Raw genomic sequence first — 12,270 nt, 5'->3', positions numbered from 1 at the left:
GACTTTGTTAATGCGTTAAATAATTTTGCCCAGGGAACTATGAATGCAGCAGATATCAACGTTTTTAAAAGTAGAGAAGTCGCTGAAAATGAAGTACCTAGTGACGCTATAAGGTTGTACTATACGAATTTGGATGTTGACAGATATAATGCCATAAAAATTGCAGAGTCTAAGGAAACCGAAATTTTAAGTTTGGCTGAAGATAAATTGACAGGCAATTTGAAAGAAGAACAAATTTTAAAGAAACTTGATATTTGGAAGGCTAAAACTACCAGAGATTGTGGAGGGTATCCATATTCTATACAATTCAAAAAAGGTATCAAGTACATGGTAACTGCAAATCTAGATGTATCGGATGGTATCGTAAACGGCGCAACTGGAGTTTTGGAATTTGTTTTTTGCAATCCACAGTCAAATAAACCTATCATAGTGTATCTTAATTTTGACAGTAAGAAAGTTGGCAGAAACGCTCGACTTAAATTTCATGAATTTACAGAAAATTTGAATCTTAACAAAAACTGGACGCCTATTGAAAGACAAAGATATAGTTTGACTAATCATTTTCAACGTGACTATCAAATTACTCGAAATCAATTCCCATTAGTTCCCTGTGAAGCGCTTACAATTCATAAAAGTCAGGGACAAACATATTCAAAAGTATGCGTTGATTTACGCAAGAAAGGGAACTCGACTCGTCAGTTAATTTATGTTGCCTTGAGTCGTGTTTCGAAATTATCTGGCCTTTATATATTAGGAAATTTTCCGGGAAATATGGCCGACAATCCTACTATCAGAGCTTGTTTGAAAGAAACGGAAAGATTGAAGACGTATAGACAATTAACTTTATCTTTTAATAATTTAACAACTCACACAGGATTGGTTATTGCTTATCAGAATTCTAGATCTTTAAGAGAAAATTTGAAGTATATCAACGCGGATGCATGGTATTCGAGATGTGACATAATTGTATTTTCTGAAACGGGTATCCTGACAAACGATGAAGTAAATATACCCAATTTTAATATTGTTTACCGATCAGATAGACAAACACTTCCATTGTTTGTTAAGAGTGGCATTGCAAAAGGTATAATATGCTATGCGAAAATTGGTTTAATAATTTCAGTAGAAAGTCATAAGACGGTTTTTAAAGCCAATAACCTCAATAAATATGTTGGCCACACCGACTTAGTGATTCTAAAACATAGACATATTTCGCTTCTTACAGGCTATAAATCACCTAAAATTAATTGTAATGAATTTATATCTGTATTCAATTCAATTCACAATGATTATAATGACCCAACCATATTGATAGGAGATTTCAATTTCAATCTCAACAGTACATGTGACGAAACAAAAAAAATTGTTAAATACCTGAATAGAAAGAATCTTTTTGATAAGTTAGTTTGTAACGAGCCTACAACAGATCTTGGTTCAAGATTAGATATTGTGTTTTCTAACATAAGAAATATTTCAACTGGTGTATATGAGTCTTATTTTTCTGACCACAAACCAGTCTTTGCGATAATTCGTGAAACAGTATTGGAATTAGAATCCGCTGAATTTCTAGAAAGTGTGTATTTTGATAATTCTTCATCAAATTTAGTTAATGACAACATTCACAATGAACTTTTTAATGACCCTCCAGAAGAATTTTTTAATGATGCTGATATTTTGAATGAAAATTCAACAACACATATACTTGAAAACGAAGAATGGTCCAACGCTGAACTTTTTAGAAATTTGAATGATGCGTTATTAGATATTTTGGTTACTTCAATTGATTTTAATGTAGATACAGAATACCGCATTATATCATTGTTAGAAAATTATTCTGAATCCCTTGATCTTGCTTATACGCATTTGAACGTTTGCCCAATTCAGATTTTTGACCGTTTACGTGATCTTGACAGGATGGCAATCGAACAGTATTTTCAAGAATTTGTTGAAATTGAAATCCCGAGAGATGGAAATTGTCAGTTCCATTCGATTTCATATTCTTTGATTGGAAATACAATATTGTCAAATGTTCTCCGAACGTTCGCATTCAGAAGTGTTTTACAAAATAAGTCCTATTTTGAAGGTAGAGAAAATTTACTTGAATCGGGATCATTTTTCAATCTTCTTTGTGTTTCATGCGAAGACAGTGCCTGGGGTAATGCGGATACTTTATACGCATTAAGCATTATTTTAAAACGAAGTATTTTTGTTGTTATCAAAGGAACCCCAGTTAATAGTTTAGAAATCAGACCACCAGTCGTATCATTGACTCCAATTGTTATGATTTACGGATCATCACATTATAATGTACTTCTTCCTAAAAAACTTCATTCTAAATATGAGTTTCCGAATACAAGTGTAATTAATGTAAGAGAAAGTGAACTGTTCTTGTAATTTTTGTTTTTTATTCCTTAGTATCTGTGTATTGTGGTGAAATTCAAACAGTCAGCGATGGTTTGTCTAAATTCTCACGGATGATAATGATAATGATGATGATAATGATTGTTATAATGTTTAAGATTGTTGAATTTTCAGTGGCCTTTTGTCACCTTAAAACTTATAAAGAGAAGTCTACATATATTTGAGCAATGCGCGGTATTTACATAAATTGTTTCATATCCGAGATATTTCTAATTACAATTGTTGCTGTAAATGTATATGATTTGTTAAAAAAAAACCAATTATTCTTTTCAAAAATATTACTCGAACCGCTCAAATATGTGTAGGGGAATGAGGTGGGAACATTATCATCATCATTATCATTATGATTTTATTATTCAAATCTCATACTCGCAATTGATCCGATTAATTTTGAAAGAAGAGAGAATAATAACTGGTTGAAGCGAGATAACATTCTCAATTGTTTTGCATTGCACAGTGTGGCTGGACAGCTGGACATCCACTAAGTAAGGCGTGGCCAGACACCCGCCTTGAACAAGCACAGTGCGACGAGACATCCACTGTTTAAAGCGAGATAACATTCTCAATTGCTTTGCATTGCACAGTGTGGCTGGACATTTGGACAGCCACTAAGGCGTGGCGAGACACCCGCCTAGAACAAGCACAGTGCGACGAGACATCCACTGTTTAAAGCGAGATAACATTCTCAATTGTTTTGCATTGCACAGTGTGGCTGGACACTTGGACAGCCACTAAGGCGTGGCGAGACACCCGCCTAGAACAAGCACAGTGCGACGAGACATCCACTGTTTAAAGCGAGATAACATTCTCAATTGTTTTGCATTGCACAGTGTGGCTGGACACTTGGACAGCCACTAAGGCGTGGCGAGACACCCGCCTTGAACAAGCACAGTGCGACGAGACATCCACTGTTTAAAGCGAGATAACATTCTCAATTGTTTTGCATTGCACAGTGTGGCTGGACACTTGGACATCCACTAAGTAAGGCGTGGCCAGACACCCGCCTTGAACAAGCACAGTGCGACGAGACATCCACTGTTTAAAGCGAGATAACATTCTCAATACTTTTGCATTGCACAGTGTGGCTGGACACTTGGACAGCCACTAAGGCGTGGCGAGACACCCGCCTTGAACAAGCACAGTGCGACGAGACATCCACTGTTTAAAGCGAGATAACATTCTCAATTGTTTTGCATTGCACAGTGTGGCTGGACACTTGGACATCCACTAAGTAAGGCGTGGCCAGACACCCGCCTTGAACAAGCACAGTGCGACGAGACATCCACTGTTTAAAGCGAGATATCATTCTCAATACTTTTGCATTGCACAGTGTGGCTGGACACTTGGACAGCCACTAAGGCGTGGCGAGACACCCGCCTTGAACAAGCACAGTGCGACGAGACATCCACTGTTTAAAGCGAGATAACATTCTCAATTGTTTTGCATTGCACAGTGTGGCTGGACACTTGGACATCCACTAAGTAAGGCGTGGCCAGACACCCGCCTTGAACAAGCACAGTGCGACGAGACATCCACTGTTTAAAGCGAGATAACATTCTCAATTGTTTTGCATTGCACAGTGTGGCTGGACATTTGGACAGCCACTAAGGCGTGGCGAGACACCCGCCTTGAACAAGCACAGTGCGACGAGACATCCACTGTTTAAAGCGAGATAACATTCTCAATTGTTTTGCATTGCACAGTGTGGCTGGACACTTGGACAGCCACTAAGGCGTGGCGAGACACCCGCCTAGAACAAGCACAGTGCGACGAGACATCCACTGTTTAAAGCGAGATAACATTCTCAATTGTTTTGCATTGCACAGTGTGGCTGGACACTTGGACAGCCACTAAGGCGTGGCGAGACACCCGCCTTGAACAAGCACAGTGCGACGAGACATCCACTGTTTAAAGCGAGATAACATTCTCAATTGTTTTGCATTGCACAGTGTGGCTGGACACTTGGACAGCCACTAAGGCGTGGCGAGACACCCGCTTAGAACAAGCACAGTGCGACGAGACATCCACTGTTTAAAGCGAGATAACATTCTCAATTGTTTTGCATTGCACAGTGTGGCTGGACACTTGGACAGCCACTAAGGCGTGGCGAGACACCCGCCTTGAACAAGCACAGTGCGACGAGACATCCACTGTTTAAAGCGAGATAACATTCTCAATTGTTTTGCATTGCACAGTGTGGCTGGACACTTGGACATCCACTAAGTAAGGCGTGGCCAGACACCCGCCTTGAACAAGCACAGTGCGACGAGACATCCACTGTTTAAAGCGAGATAACATTCTCAATACTTTTGCATTGCACAGTGTGGCTGGACACTTGGACAGCCACTAAGGCGTGGCGAGACACCCGCCTTGAACAAGCACAGTGCGACGAGACATCCACTGTTTAAAGCGAGATAACATTCTCAATTGTTTTGCATTGCACAGTGTGGCTGGACACTTGGACATCCACTAAGTAAGGCGTGGCCAGACACCCGCCTTGAACAAGCACAGTGCGACGAGACATCCACTGTTTAAAGCGAGATAACATTCTCAATTGTTTTGCATTGCACAGTGTGGCTGGACACTTGGACATCCACTAAGTAAGGCGTGGCCAGACACCCGCCTTGAACAAGCACAGTGCGACGAGACATCCACTGTTTAAAGCGAGATAACATTCTCAATTGTTTTGCATTGCACAGTGTGGCTGGACACTTGGACAGCCACTAAGGCGTGGCGAGACACCCGCCTAGAACAAGCACAGTGCGACGAGACATCCACTGTTTAAAGCGAGATAACATTCTCAATTGTTTTGCATTGCACAGTGTGGCTGGACACTTGGACAGCCACTAAGGCGTGGCGAGACACCCGCCTTGAACAAGCACAGTGCGACGAGACATCCACTGTTTAAAGCGAGATAACATTCTCAATTGTTTTGCATTGCACAGTGTGGCTGGACACTTGGACAGCCACTAAGGCGTGGCGAGACACCCGCCTAGAACAAGCACAGTGCGACGAGACATCCACTGTTTAAAGCGAGATAACATTCTCAATTGTTTTGCATTGCACAGTGTGGCTGGACACTTGGACAGCCACTAAGGCGTGGCGAGACACCCGCCTTGAACAAGCACAGTGCGACGAGACATCCACTGTTTAAAGCGAGATAACATTCTCAATACTTTTGCATTGCACAGTGTGGCTGGACACTTGGACAGCCACTAAGGCGTGGCGAGACACCCGCCTTGAACAAGCACAGTGCGACGAGACATCCACTGTTTAAAGCGAGATAACATTCTCAATTGTTTTGCATTGCACAGTGTGGCTGGACACTTGGACATCCACTAAGTAAGGCGTGGCCAGACACCCGCCTTGAACAAGCACAGTGCGACGAGACATCCACTGTTTAAAGCGAGATAACATTCTCAATTGTTTTGCATTGCACAGTGTGGCTGGAAATTTGGACAGCCACTAAGGCGTGGCGAGACACCCGCCTTGAACAAGCACAGTGCGACGAGACATCCACTGTTTAAAGCGAGATAACATTCTCAATTGTTTTGCATTGCACAGTGTGGCTGGACACTTGGACATCCACTAAGTAAGGCGTGGCCAGACACCCGCCTTGAACAAGCACAGTGCGACGAGACATCCACTGTTTAAAGCGAGATAACATTCTCAATTGTTTTGCATTGCACAGTGTGGCTGGACACTTAGACAGCCACTAAGGCGTGGCGAGACACCCGCCTAGAACAAGCACAGTGCGACGAGACATCCACTGTTTAAAGCGAGATAACATTCTCAATTGTTTTGCATTGCACAGTGTGGCTGGACACTTGGACAGCCACTAAGGCGTGGCGAGACACCCGCCTTGAACAAGCACAGTGCGACGAGACATCCACTGTTTAAAGCGAGATAACATTCTCAATTGTTTTGCATTGCACAGTGTGGCTGGACACTTGGACATCCACTAAGTAAGGCGTGGCCAGACACCCGCCTTGAACAAGCACAGTGCGACGAGACATCCACTGTTTAAAGCGAGATAACATTCTCAATTGTTTTGCATTGCACAGTGTGGCTGGACATTTGGACAGCCACTAAGGCGTGGCGAGACACCCGCCTAGAACAAGCACAGTGCGACGAGACATCCACTGTTTAAAGCGAGATAACATTCTCAATTGTTTTGCATTGCACAGTGTGGCTGGACACTTGGACAGCCACTAAGGCGTGGCGAGACACCCGCCTAGAACAAGCACAGTGCGACGAGACATCCACTGTTTAAAGCGAGATAACATTCTCAATTGTTTTGCATTGCACAGTGTGGCTGGACATTTGGACAGCCACTAAGGCGTGGCGAGACACCCGCCTAGAACAAGCACAGTGCGACGAGACATCCACTGTTTAAAGCGAGATAACATTCTCAATTGTTTTGCATTGCACAGTGTGGCTGGACACTTGGACAGCCACTAAGGCGTGGCGAGACACCCGCCTAGAACAAGCACAGTGCGACGAGACATCCACTGTTTAAAGCGAGATAACATTCTCAATTGTTTTGCATTGCACAGTGTGGCTGGACACTTGGACAGCCACTAAGGCGTGGCGAGACACCCGCCTAGAACAAGCACAGTGCGACGAGACATCCACTGTTTAAAGCGAGATAACATTCTCAATTGTTTTGCATTGCACAGTGTGGCTGGACACTTGGACAGCCACTAAGGCGTGGCGAGACACCCGCCTAGAACAAGCACAGTGCGACGAGACATCCACTGTTTAAAGCGAGATAACATTCTCAATTGTTTTGCATTGCACAGTGTGGCTGGACTCTTGGACAGCCACTAAGGCGTGGCGAGACACCCGCCTTGAACAAGCACAGTGCGACGAGACATCCACTGTTTAAAGCGAGATAACATTCTCAATTGTTTTGCATTGCACAGTGTGGCTGGACACTTGGACATCCACTAAGTAAGGCGTGGCCAGACACCCGCCTTGAACAAGCACAGTGCGACGAGACATCCACTGTTTAAAGCGAGATAACATTCTCAATTGTTTTGCATTGCACAGTGTGGCTGGACACTTGGACATCCACTAAGTAAGGCGTGGCCAGACACCCGCCTTGAACAAGCACAGTGCGACGAGACATCCACTGTTTAAAGCGAGATAACATTCTCAATACTTTTGCATTGCACAGTGTGGCTGGACACTTGGACAGCCACTAAGGCGTGGCGAGACACCCGCTTTGAACAAGCACAGTGCGACGAGACATCCACTGTTTAAAGCGAGATAACATTCTCAATTGTTTTGCATTGCACAGTGTGGCTGGACACTTGGACATCCACTAAGTAAGGCGTGGCCAGACACCCGCCTTGAACAAGCACAGTGCGACGAGACATCCACTGTTTAAAGCGAGATAACATTCTCAATACTTTTGCATTGCACAGTGTGGCTGGACACTTGGACAGCCACTAAGGCGTGGCGAGACACCCGCCTTGAACAAGCACAGTGCGACGAGACATCCACTGTTTAAAGCGAGATAACATTCTCAATTGTTTTGCATTGCACAGTGTGGCTGGACACTTGGACATCCACTAAGTAAGGCGTGGCCAGACACCCGCCTTGAACAAGCACAGTGCGACGAGCATTCTCAATTGTTTTGCATTGCACAGTGTGGCTGGACACTTGGACAGCCAATAAGGCGTGGCGAGACACCCGCCTTGAACAAGCACAGTGCGACGAGACATCCACTGTTTAAAGCGAGATAACATTCTCAATTGTTTTGCACTGCACAGTGTGGCTGGACACTTGGACATCCACTAAGTAAGGCGTGGCCAGACACCCGCCTTGAACAAGCACAGTGCGACGAGACATCCACTGTTTAAAGCGAGATAACATTCTCAATTGTTTTGCATTGCACAGTGTGGCTGGACACTTGGACATCCACTAAGTAAGGCGTGGCCAGACACCCGCCTTGAACAAGCACAGTGCGACGAGACATCCACTGTTTAAAGCGAGATAACATTCTCAATTGTTTTGCATTGCACAGTGTGGCTGGACACTTGGACATCCACTAAGTAAGGCGTGGCCAGACACCCGCCTTGAACAAGCACAGTGCGATGAGACATCCACTGTTTAAAGCGAGATAACATTCTCAATTGTTTTGCACTGCACAGTGTGGCTGGACACTTGGACATCCACTAAGTAAGGCGTGGCCAGACACCCGCTTTGAACAAGCACAGTGCGATGAGACATAACTGTTTGAAGCGAGTTAACATTCTCAATTGTTTTGCATTGCACAGTGTGGATGGACACTTGGACATCCACTAAGGCGTGGCCAGGCACCCGCCTTGAACAAGCACAGTGCGACGAGACATCCACTGTTTAAAGCGAGATAACATTCTCAATTGTTTTGCATTGCACAGTGTGGCTGGACACTTGGACATCCACTAAGGCGTGGCCAGACACCCGCCTTGAACAAGCACAGTGCGACGAGACATCAACTGTTTAAAGCGAGATAACATTCTCAATTGTTTTGCATTGCACAGTGTGGCTGGACACTTGGACATCCACTAAGTAAGGCGTGGCCAGACACCCGCCTTGAACAAGCACAGTGCGAGGGAACATCCATGGTGTTAAAAGCTGATACGATTATCCAAGATTCACCGGAATGGAAACCATTCTACAACCGGGGAAGAGCGCAGTCCAGTTTGATTTTACTTCATGCTGACCGAAGCTTCAATTGCGGAAACCGAGGAAGTATACAGCAAATTCCGATGGCTAATGATCGAAATCCAACTAAGAAACTGCATTTGAGAACCTTTATCGAAAATCCTGATGTTCCACGCTTGCCGTAAGTACCTAGTATTTATTACAAATATCCATCCACCTTATATTTTGTGTTTTGAGCAGCGCCGGAGTCCTTTTCGAAAAATTTGGCAACTGTGGCACGCGGTGCTGGTTTGTTGATCAAGACGGTCAAAAACTTCGGCATCATGCGTAACATGCCGTGGATTTGTGCTTGGTGCCGTTTCCAATCGAAGAACAATCACCGTGACCGTCACCAAGGACGAGTGGTGAATTATTATGGCCAACGCAAGGCTGTGTTGCTCAAAAGGGGGACCGACACTCAACGGTTTTCAGTTACGAGCTAACGACGCTGCCATCAGCGATTTCAAGGGGTAAGTTAGCAATTATTCCAACCATTATCAATCAATTAAAATTTTTTTTTTGTCATTTCTAGGCCAACAAATAATCATCGAAGGTGCATGTGCAAGGACATTTGGTGATGGTAACATTTTCATTGGTGGGTATCTTTTATTATATTTTATGACTAAATCTATTGATTGAAACCTATTCTATTTTCCATAAATTGACGAAAGAGCTGTATGCTTCAGATGAGTGCATAAGCGGTGGTAAGCGAACACCCATTCGTTTTAAGACGCTCTCAGAGGCCGGATACCTTCACTTACCACCAGATGTCGATCGGAAAAATGTAGTTATTAACCACCTTTAATCTAATGGAGAAAGGAGACTAGCTGTTTCTGAGCAACAATAAGTTCAACATCGAGCCGAAGATTCCATACCTGCCAGAGTAGTGAGATTGGCAGCAGTACATCCAATGAATTTTCTGGATATATCCCAAGAGTTAAACTACGGAACAGGATTTAGCAGCCGACTCTATGCATAAGCTGCATAAGCGTTCTAAATGATACATCGCAAGCGCTAATGATAAGTGCAGGTGAGTAATTTTTTTAACTTTCTTTTAAAATATTTAAATTTGTTACCATTCAAGACTCATCGAAATGTCTTATTTTGAAGTAGATGTGTTCAAATGATGATAAGCTTGAAATTAAAATTTATTTAAATCTTATAATAACTGATCATAACCGATGAAAATAATATGCCTAACATAATCTAATTTAGGATATATTTATTCTCCTAAACTAACACCTAATTTTTCTTCAAATTGTCGGCTTCCCAAACATAGCTATTTAAATGCTACAAAAAAAGGTTGAATTATTTATAAAATGTGAATAAAAATAATGGTTTTACTTGATTGTTTCTAGATAACAATCGTACGGGTGCTGAAAATAAGCTATCCAGATATGGAACTACACCGCAACACGGGTGATAGACTACACCACATTTGTATAAAATCTGATGATTGCTCGACGATTGCTTGATTCTATGCTAGCCAACACACGATACAAAAAAATTCGCGCGAACACAAACGATTGCTGACGAAAACAGTACCAGCAAAAAAAAACACCTCCACCCCGGCTGGAGCTGAGTAAATCGCCTGAAGTTTGTACAAACAGCACCATACACCATGCCAGAAGCGGGCCATAGACAACATAAATGGCGTGTGCAAATTCGATGATTTCAACACGATGGTTTGATGTATGCTCGCCCACACACGATACAAACGTATTTCGCGCGGACACAAACGATGGCTGGCGATAACAGCAACAGCATAAGCAACAACAAAAAACCACCTCCACCCCGGCTGGGGCTGAGTAAATTGCCTGAATTTTGTACAAACAGCACCATACACCATGGCACAGAGGGTGGTTTGTACAACATATTTCGATCCGGACCGATTTTATTCAAACCGTTTGTGTGCTAAATCAAGCAGTGCCATACCTCCTGCTAGTCAACTAGCGGTCCTAATAAATCACTTGCGGTGTTTCATGGTAAATTTATTTGTTTAAAAAATTTTTTTCAATATGATGACACTAATCATCAAACAACAAAGAATTTCAAGTGAACATATTTAGTATCAATTACTCATACCATTACATTCGATTACCATTCGAATTTTGATATCTCCAATTGTTCGCTTAATTTAACATTGTGAAACGGATTCAAATCCATACGCGGAGAACGAATTCAATTTACATTTTATAATTCATAATTTGGATTAAAAAACCAGCATCTGAATAGAATTCAAATTTAAATGCAGACTCACAATTCAGAATCACTGTTCAAATTAAAAAATCATCATTTAGTTCAAAATAATATTTAAATTAGAGATTCAAATCTGATTTTGTAATTGGCATTCACAGTTGTGAATTCAAATTCTGGTTTAAGATTGAACATGTACAAAATTCTGATACAAAACAGAATAATTGAGACCCTCAGGATCAAAGGGATGCAAGTGTCAAAATCATCAATTTCGAGTTACACAAGTATACCTAACGATTCTTCATGTTTCAATAAACGGTGAAAAACTCAGATTTTTTTATATTTTTTTATCACTTGTTTGATTGAATTAAAACTGCTCGAATTCTAAAAATATATGAAAACTCGAGCACCTTCACAACTTTGAAGCGCGTTTTCTCGAAACTATTATTTAGGCACTTGCACCCCTCTGATCCACCTGATGCACCCCACCGATTCATATGATTTTTAAATTGTGTAATCTAATCGAATCCGTTGATAATTTCAATAGATTACTTATTTTAATTTTGTGTCAATATCAGTTGCCCAATCTATAACAGGTTTTGATGAACGGAGCTTTAAGCTCGCGGGGATAGAGAGGCTACTTTGTACGTCTCGCAAGTCTCAATCAAGATTTGCAGTCCGGATTTATAATGTTTCGGACAGATATCACATGCTCGCGTATGTCGGCAATGTTGCGGGCAGTAAACTGAAACTGTACAGCGATCACTTATGCAACATGTTGTCATATAGTGTGTACATCTGTAAATCTCTAGTCTCGTCGGGGTGAATGATGCTCGTTTGCCCCTGGTCCGCTGTATGGCCGTAAATTGCCACTGCTACTCCTTTCCCTAGTTAATACTTACTAGGCTTCGGGTGGCTGGTGGCAATGGTGGTTACAGTTGAGGCTCATTTTTGGTGCGG

The 12,270-nt window shown here is 42.4% G+C and overlaps 1 long non-coding RNA gene across 1 annotated transcript; it reads left to right on the top strand.

The window, feature by feature from the left end:
* The first annotated feature begins 8,958 nt into the window (after positions 1 to 8,958).
* Positions 8,959 to 11,085, top strand: LOC129740064 (uncharacterized). The gene is made up of 5 exons (XR_008736083.1): positions 8,959 to 9,256; positions 9,316 to 9,584; positions 9,647 to 9,709; positions 9,786 to 10,144; positions 10,473 to 11,085. It is a non-coding gene; the product is annotated as an uncharacterized LOC129740064 (long non-coding RNA).
* The last annotated feature ends 1,185 nt before the right edge of the window (positions 11,086 to 12,270 follow it).

The sequence above is a fragment of the Uranotaenia lowii genome, chromosome 1 (genome assembly GCF_029784155.1).
Source record: "Uranotaenia lowii strain MFRU-FL chromosome 1, ASM2978415v1, whole genome shotgun sequence".
NCBI lineage: Eukaryota > Metazoa > Arthropoda > Insecta > Diptera > Culicidae > Uranotaenia > Uranotaenia lowii.
The sequence above is the reverse complement of the archived record's forward strand: the minus strand, read 5'-3'. Positions and strand labels throughout refer to the sequence as shown.